The following is a 9957-nucleotide window of genomic DNA, read 5'->3' on the forward strand; positions in this document are numbered from 1 at the left end:
GTTTATATTTATATATTATTTCAATATTTCTACATTAAATTATTAATCATTATAACACATTGCATGCAATATAAAAACATAACTATATACTATATATCATTTTATATAATACATATAGCATATTATATATAATGTATCATATATATAATTATACATTGTTGTTATACATAAATATATATATTCTATGAAAATATATAATTATTGTTATATGTTACATTATTTATAACATAATAATTATATTTCTATATAATTATAAAATCTTAATATTAATATTTATACATTAGCTTATTTTAATATATCAGTGCCTATCTGTAAGTGTATATATAACTGCCGTGGGGATGCTGGAGTCACAGCAGTGTAACAGTAATCAGTAAATAATAAGAATAGTAGTAGCAAATAATGCTAAAAGATAATCAGTATGAGGTAGCTGCAAGCTGATATAACACGGGAGAGGGGGTTATATTTCTACAATTGCTCCAGTTTAAATTTATTTCAGTTCAGATTTTAACTGCGAGCCCTTGAGTTTGGGATGGCAAAGTGGGTAAAAATCAGCGGCTCACCCAGTTTAAATGGGAAAGTGCCTTTTGATGAAAACATCAGGCAGCTAAATAAATCAGTGCACACACATACAGGCAGACACAGGCACACACAGGCACCTAAGACCTTGGCACCCGGCATGGCCACCTCTGCAGGGCCATATCCTCCTGTGACACCAGGGCTGGTACCCAGCCAGACGGGGCCAGCCTGGCACCCTTCCTCACCCCGAGGAGCTGCCGCTTGCACTCGGGTGCACACATGTGTCCAGACAGGTGGGCTTCTCTTCATACTGTGTCTTCCAGACTCCTCCTTCCCTACCTTGTCCCTTCTCTGGAGGCTTCCCTCTCACCCTGCCTACTCCCCAGGGCTAGCACCAGGAAGGAGCTGGCTGCACTGCCCCTCTACATGTCCCACAACACCCACCTCCAGGAAACCGCCTGGGTCGGTTTCCACTTAAAGCCAGTGCTGCCTCTGGTCACTCAGTTCACTTTTATGCTACAGCATCTTTGCAAGGGCCACTATTATTTAAATTAAAAAAAATTAAAAATTGTTTATTAAAAAAAGGTAAAAATTAAAATTAGAGATATCTTTTCTTTAACAATTTAAAATTACTTTTGAAAGCTACTACTTGCCTCAAAACCAGGCTTCCAAAATATCCTTATCCAAAATATGTCAAACGATTACAAAATACTCAAACTACATTTATTGCCAAGCTAGAAAAAAAAGACAAACCTAGCTTGTCCAGAAAAGTAGCTAATCACCAGAATCAGAATTTAAGTACAAATCTGTCCCTTGACAGCAGTAACCTCTTCTTTAAACAAGGTTCATTTCTGTGCTCTTCAAATTAAGCGATTGACTAATCATGAATTCAAAAAGAAAAAACATTTTAAAAAAAAAGGCAAGCACAGAGTATTTCCCTCCTTCAGTGTACAAAAAAATACCAACAGACCCCCTTTAAAAAAAAAAAAAAAAAAAGCAGCAGTATCAGTGCGGGTGAGAACAATTAATTCTCAGACCTTGACGAACAGTGTCCCGAGACAACCAGGTGAGTTGTCTAACCACAGAAAGTACCTCCTCTTGTTAAGTAAGCTGGTTTCTAATAATACACTTACATTTGTAAGTGTATTTTTGGTCTGCTTTTTTCTCTGTGCATCTAACACACTTAAAAATAGACTTTTTAATTAAATTAGAATCTTAAATGATCCTCTTACCTTAATTAAAAACAGATTAATTAAAAGCTATTTTGAAATAATTTTTAACAAATGTGGTTTCCATCTAAAACACAGACCACATAAAAATGACAGAAATACAGTGTTGCTTTAAGTAGAAACCCGCGTATAATGGCTCAGCATCCCCAAAATGAACAGGCACAGATTACAGTTAAGCTCTTGGCAATTAGCAAGAAGTACTGCTAGGTCAGAACTGCCAATAAGAATAAATCTTTCTTTGAGAAGATCTCTCTCCTCTCCAGAAAATGCTAATAAGATTAATATTGCTTATGTAAATTAGTGCTTCCTGCTTGCTGATTTGGATCTCGATTAAAATTCAATTACCCTGGCCACCACCTCACTCCAGCTCCCCACTCCCTCTGCCTTTGGAGCTGATAAACTTTCTTTTTAGTTCTGCTGTTTCTATTGACTGCTTCAGGAACACAGCAAGGGTGGGGAGCAGACCAGCTGAAGAAGCTCTGCAGGTATCCTGGTGGCAACTGCTGCCTCTCTAAGTTTGCTTGAAAGAACACCTACAAATGTTTCACACAACCCAAGCCGTACTCATGTCCCATCACAAAAGGTGAAGGCACATCAGACAAGGGGGTGATAAGCAGAAGACTCCAACCAGTCACTAACGTTCCTGTTCCCTCGTTCTCACTACTGTTTTCCGCCTTGAATTCCTCTTACCTTTCTTCTGCACCCATACAATCCCCCAGAGCAGCATGCCAACATCACCTGGCCTCCTGCTTCTCCAGCCTCTGCCTCCTGTGCCCCAGATGTGTTCCCAAGGATAATCATTCCTTGCTCATCAGCAGGGGTTTCCTCCCAGATGCAAGCCAGTGACACCCAGGAGCTGAACTTCCCGGGTACTCGTCCCAGGGTAAGCACCTGAGCATCGCCATGGAGCATCTGAGCAGGCAGGACCTGGGGCAAATGGTCCCAAGGAAAAAGAGTCACCAGCAGCAGTAGCTACTGCTCAGGGGTGGATCAGCGATGACTGCATACACTTGCTGCAACTGCTCCTCGCTCATCGGCAGTTCACAGCATCTCGTTCTGGGTGACAACATACATCTGGCGGAAAAAAAAAACAGCATGAAAGCCCATCAGGCAATGGGTGGCAGCTGATGTTTGCAACAACTGATAAACTAACCACCTAATCAAGAGAAAACTGTCAATGCACAGCAATTAACCTGCATTGTTTATCAGCAAGAGGGGTCTCATCCCTGGATGTCAACAGTCACTGCTGATTATGACTCCCAGTGAATCCTACAGCCTCCGTACACCATCTCCCAAGCTCCTCAGGGCCCTTGACCTCAGTTCTGGAAGCAAAACTAATCTCAAAATCTTTGCAGAGGAAAAATCTCAATATCCCAGCCCCAGCCCGCTGCTTCTTAACTCCCCAGGCAACCAGCTCCTGCTGGCTAAGAGCCACTGGCTCCTTCCTGGAGGATGCTTTGGCCTGCAGAGGTGAAACAGTACCAACAAGTTCTTCATCCACATGTTGTGCTTGGCCAAAGAACCTCCTTGGTGGGTAGTGAGTGGTCATGGATGCTCTGCATTGCATAGGCCTGATGTAAACATTTTGTAGGACCAAGGGAGCCCGGGACTGGAAAGGACCTCAGAGGTCATGGAGTATAGTCCCTGTACTGCCAGATAATAGCATCGTACAATCCTGTTTGTAAACTAACTTAGCTCTATTTTAAAACAGGAGAGAGTTTTTTTTGCCTACACCACTCTGAAAGTTAGTTCCTTGTCTAGGATTATGAACTTTTTTCATAGTTGGCCTATGTTTATTTATAGCTCATTCATACCAGGCTGTTCCTGTGCCAGCATTGTCCTTTAGATGAAATACTCCTTTCCTGTCACGGACAGTATTTAGAGGTAGCAGTGGCATCCTTTCTCGGCTTTTGTTCGACGAGACTAAACAAGCCAACAGCTCCCATTCATTCACAAGTACCGTCCCACAAATCTTCTGCACAAACCATGCTGGCAAATAAAAAAATAATCAATCATCCTCTCGCCCATTCACACACAGCTGAGCAGCGTGTTTTAATGCCTGTATATCACAGTTGCCTTATCCCCCACATTAAATGCGTCCCTAAATTGGGACTAGCATCTTATGTAAGAGTTTGACTATTTTGCAGATGTTTCCCTTTCTGTTCATGGTGCAGACAACTGCTTCCCCTCTGCGGCCCTGACATGAAAAGATGATACTATCTATGCATATAGTTTGTTTGCTTACTGGCAACCAAAGCAATCTACATCCCTCTGTAGAGTGCTCTGCTTCATAGAATCTAGAAATAGGTGCTCTGCAAACCAAAGTCTGATCCACACGCATCTCTCTACCACAGTTTTTTCTCTTCTATACAACTCAAGTAATACAGGACTATTTGCAGGTGGAGAAAACGACCTTCAGAAGGAGCTTTGTTGCCCTGTTTTTCCCAGCTTCCCACTCCTCGCTTATGTTTTCGCTCATTTCAAGGATTTCACTAGAGCCAGACTTGTTTTCTTCAGGGATTCCTGTTTCTGATACACATTTTACAACAGCAGCTGAAGTTGTGGCAGCAGAGGATGCTGATATCCGGAAGCAGTGAGGAAAAACAAGAAACTTCCCAAGATCCTCAGGGAAGAAATACCAGACACGTCATCCAGCCCAGCTAACACAGTCATCTGAGCAGGAAAAGCTGAGCCTCCAGGTTTTCACTGGCCATGTTGAGCCATGCTGGCCATGATGCAAGACCTGCTTTGGCCATGTTGAACATTGCTGCCCTCTGTCATTTAGAAATATTTTAACAAAATCTTTTTCTTCTCAGGAAAACAGCGTGTGCACATTTCTTTGCGATGCTCGGTTTTGGGTGGAATAGAAATAACCTTTGGGAGCCTCTGTGGGCCTCATAAAAATGGCTGTGTTCTGCTCCATTCCTTCAGATGGAAACATGGTCACGTATTTGACTTACTGTACTGGTTTTGGCTGGGATGGAGTTCATTTTCTTCATGGTACCTCCCACAGTGCTGTATTTTGGATTTGTGCTGAAAACAGCATTGATAACACAGGGATGTTTTAGCTATGGCTGAGCAGTGCTTACACAGCATCAAGGCCTTTTCTGTTTCTCATGTTGAGTGAGTAGGCTGGGAGGGAACAGCCACCACAACAGAGCCCAACTGAGCAGAGGGGAAAGAAGGAGACGAGGGGACATTTGGGGTTATGGCATTTGTCTTCCCAAGTCACTTCTATGTGTGGTAGAGCCCTGCTTTCCTGGAGATGGCCAAACATCTTCCTGCTGATGGCAAGTAGTGAATTAATTCCGTATTTAGCTTTGCTTGTGCACATATCTTTTGCTTTACCTATTAAACCGTCTTTATCTTGACCACAAGTTTTCTCACTTCCTCCCTTCCGACTGGGGAGGGAATGGGCAAGCGGCATGTGGGGCTCAGTTGCCTACCAGGGCTAAACCATGACACTTACACAAACCAAGTTATTTTTTCCAACTTTTTTCCTCTTCATCGCTTTTTTCCTGTTTGGGGAAAATCTTCTAAAACTACATGAGTTTTCCCCTTCTAATTACATTCAAAGATTGAGACTCTCTGATTTAATGCTCATTCATAGTAACTGGCAGGCACTCGGAGCCAGCGTACAGCAGTGGAGGGTAGTACAGCACAGCTGACTTCGAGACATCAGACAGAACCTGGAAAATCAGAGCAGCTTTTACTACACGTTGTATGGTGTGATAGTATACAAAACAAAGGGAAAAGTCAGTTTTACTACAGGCTACTCCACTGAGTCAGTATAGTGCTGCTATTTATGTTAGCCCTGCTTTTTGTCCCCGTGATTCACAGCAAACACTAGTTATTTTAGCATGCCATTTGTATCTCAGGTGTATCACTTAACTTGCCATGCAAATGTAGTTTTCTCATTTACGTTCCGCTGTTAACTCTATCTGTAATCCACTCAAAAAAAAGGGCAAACTCATATGTACAACCCCCTAAGAGACTTCCAAATCTCAGAACAGAGCAAGTCGTATTTTGACAGCTGTCCTTTGAATCCCAAACTACAACCCCTCAGGGGACGTAGCATTATGTAATTTTAGTGACAGCACAATTGTCATTCAGCTAGAAAGAAGGATATTGTGATCTCAATGGAAAAGAAAAGCGATACTGCCATCTGTAAGCTTATAGCCCATTTTCTTTGGTAATTTGTACCTCTCATGAAGGGTTGGGAGTGGAAATTACTACAAGCTGTTGAATAAAATGACATCATTTTGCCACCCACAAAACGTTACGAGTTTGACAGCCTAGAAAATGGCACAGCAGTAAGGAAAGAGCAATCTCATGGCAAGTGAGCGCTCTTCTTTCTGGAGGAAACCTATGCTCATTGTGTCGGCCGACCACTGTCTCTGTGGGACTCTGACCACCGTGGCCGCAAACCCGGGTTTCAATAGTTGCTCTCTCCACTGGCTGTAGGAAAGGGATATATAATTGCTGGAAATGCTACTCCGTGGTCCTCCTATTCTTATGGTTTGGTCAAATGAGACAGAATTTTGCTTTCAGGCAATTTACTCTCTATTGTAAGTCACTGTACTGAGAAATTAATAAACAGGGAAATTCAGTTATGCAATTAGAAGTTGTTAGGAAGAATAGGATAATATAGATTGAAGATTTCATGGATCATAAAGAAAGAATTTCCTGTCTATTAATTCTGCAGCTGCTTTAATGTGTTCCTCTTAATGATGGAATACTGGAGGCTATTTTTTTCCATGGTTGAATTCTCTTCCATTACACTGCACACACCCTCTTAAGTAACCTGCAGCTGCTTTTATCTGCCAGTACGAATGCTGGCCCATTGTGATATTTGACATATTACAGAGCCCCCGTGATTTCTCAGCATACCCTAAGCAAAACCAACCCGAAGCGCAAGAAACGGGGGCTGCCAGCACGAGCAGAATTTTCAAACGTCCTGAGATATCCGGAAGGTGAATGAAGATTAGAAAAAAGAACCCACAAAAAACACTTGTGTAGACAGAGTTACTCACTCACAGTTTCTGGCCAACTCATCATGCTGTATAGCAAGGAAACTGTTTTTAATTATTTTTTAATCAGCACTTTCTCCCTGATCTGCCCTGTACCCTTCTGGTGGCTCATAACCAGCATACTCCAATATCCACCCAAAGAAAAGTTGGACTCTGATGTTGCCCTTTCGAAGCCAGCTGCAATTTAGGAGACCAATAAGAGCATTTTTTTCCCCTTCGTTTTTCTCTTCTGAACTGGGACGCCACCTCTCTTTAGAAAAGAAGACCCGTAACTATGGAGGACTCTAATTCTAACTGACAGTGCTGCCAATTACTTAATGTTTGTTTTATACTTCCAGTACGTCACATAATCTAATTTGAATGTTTTAGACCTGTAATGTGCTTCTTTTCCCTGTAACAGCTGATGTCAAATACAGTATTTATGGTTCCACAGAAGCAAAGAGATTCAAGAATAAAACAAATAACCACTCTTTTAAATGGGAGCTGGATGATTAGGATTTAAACACAAATGCCTTCCTTATGCATTTCACTGCCTCCAAACTTGACTCTTCTTACCTACAATCTACAATTTTGCACCTCTGGTACAAGGACTTTTTTCTTTCTATCTCTCACCAAGCCAACAGCTTCTTTCTTCATTTTTAGCTCTTCACCTTACTTCTTTGTCTTACGTTATACCCATACTTCTCAGTATTTCTCTTCTTTTGCTACAGAAGCATATTAATTGAGAAATTGCTGTATTACACTATCTATTCTATGGATTATAAAGTTAACTCTCTCTATACCGCGATAAATGAAAGAAATTTAAAAAAACATGTTAATTACTCATTGTGTTTCTTTCTAAATCAGGCTAACATTCACCACTCTTTCTTCACATACATGATAAACCCATCCAAGACACACAAAACCAAAACCTACTGGTCGTGGTTCCCTTAGGTTCACCAAAGGTATAGGTCCACAGCCAAGTCTTTACTGCACACCACCAAAGGAACAGCACAGCACTGGTAGGAAGAAAGTTTGGAGACAGTTAAGGAATATAATTTGTAAAATAGATAAGGTGGGAGCAGCAGGGTAAGACAAGAAGAAAGGTAACCAGGCATGGTCTGCAGTAGAGCACAAGACTATGTGAGGGGAAGAGAAGAAACATCCAAGGTAGAAAGGCATGGAGACAAGCGCATGGTCTTCAGGAGCCAGGGTGTTCATCCATACAGACAAAGGGAGAAGCAATCTAAAAAAAGGTACCGGAGTGCAGCAACCTGCGTGTGCCTGCTGCAGGACCTAGGATATATTGCAGGAGAGATGCTGCCTGGCCAGGTCTCTGGTTCTTAATCTGTCAATTGACTGGAGGCCAAGTGGTCACTCGCTGAATTTATGAGCTTGAGAGCAGCTGTAAACTACCTTGTCTGGGAGACCCCACATGGGGCTACTGGGGGAACTGGGGACTGCAGGGCACACCATGCTCCCCACTGCCAAACGTTACTCACTGGTGAGCAACCGGTGCGCAGTGAGAGGAGCTCTCAGAAGGGGCTGTCATTACTTACACCTTTTTGTTGGTAGTAATACTCATGGATAAGGCAAAGGTTGTCAGAGTGGCAAATATTTTAGAGGATGCTTATTCCTTGGTAAGCTGGACATTTTATCAACATCAAATATAAAGTCACACACTTTAAAACAAGGGATCACGGCGTAACCTAGAGACTAAAGGACGGTGTTCAGGAGGCAAGAGCTTCACAAAGTGCTCAGGAAGCATTTGGGTATAGGGTGAAAAGGCCAAAGACAGAGAAGATGGTGAGACATTTCCCTAGAAACCAAGGAGAGGGAAGGGAGAGCACTCGTGGACAAACAAGGCAGGAAAAGAGAGAGGAAACAGAAAATAATACTGTCACAAAACCCAACAACAGACAAACCTTCAAACAGGATGAAGTAAGTCATCAAGGAGGCTAGCAGAGAAGCATGCCATCATTCCTCTGAACACAGAGAGCTGTCTAGGAACTGTTTGGAAATGGGCATAACTGTATTTCTGGAGAGACAAAAAGTGAGACAACTGCAGATAACAGTGATTAAATATAACTAATTTGGCTAGACAACCATTTAGCTAAATTAGCTCTTTCTAGCTTGCCTTTAGCAACTCTTTAATTCCTGTTTGGTGGAGAAAGACATCAAAACATCATGAATGTTACGCACTGTGTTCAACAAACTTATTACCACTACCCCATCACGAGATCGGAAGAGGGGCTGTGGGTAGGATCTTTGGAGTTTGTTTGGGATGCCTGTAGCCACTATAGTTTCATCAGCTTTTCTGTCATTCTCCTTATGTGTCCAAATGGTTCCCAAGCAGAGAATTCTGTTTCAGGAGCAGTGACTGTGTCCTTGCCACTTCAGTTTGCTCTAAACTGCTTTAGCTATCAGAGGTTTTGGAATCATCATTCTCCATGAGAAAGGTTGTTCTTTTTGTAGACAGAATTTAATCTTATCTAGTGAAATATGAGTGTGCTTCTAGCACATTTAGTGTGCTAGAAAAGTATTAGATACCTATATTTCTGATCTAATCCTTGGGTAAATACGACCAAATCAGTGACTGTAGCTTTAGGCGTTCAGCCAGGGAGAAATTAATTTGCCATGCTGATGTTCTTAATGAAAAGCACAGGTACCTTAAACAGTTTAACAAAACTAAACATGCTAGTTTTTCTCTGAAGGCTCAGTCTATGTGTTAAAAAACAAACCGACCTTCCTTGACTGCCCTCTTGCCAAGATGTATAGACTCTATGTGTGCCTACTGCTAAAAAGTACTAAAACAAATATTTTGATTATGAGCTCGAACACAATTTGATAAAGCTCTGCATGTAGAAAATGGTTAAAGATCTTGTGATTAGGTAGTTACAGTTCAATATATAGTTATATATACATTCAACTTATGTTTTATAGAAACCCTAAGTAGCCAACTACACAGGGGCAGCTACTCTAGAATTGCATATTTGTCTTCTTTTCCTCTTCCCAGATGGACCTATGTCAATGAATTCTTCCTAAAAAAGATGATAACTATTCTGAAAACAAAGGCAATACAATCAGTTGTCTGAGCATAACGGTGGAGTTGTCACTGAATTATATAGTCTCCAACATGGCACCCTGTAGGAAAACAGCATCAGCTTGCAAAGAAGCTGGAGCAGCAGCAGTCGATGGTGGCT

The sequence above is a fragment of the Rissa tridactyla genome, chromosome 2, assembly GCF_028500815.1.
Source record: "Rissa tridactyla isolate bRisTri1 chromosome 2, bRisTri1.patW.cur.20221130, whole genome shotgun sequence".
Taxonomy (NCBI): Eukaryota; Metazoa; Chordata; class Aves; order Charadriiformes; family Laridae; genus Rissa; species Rissa tridactyla.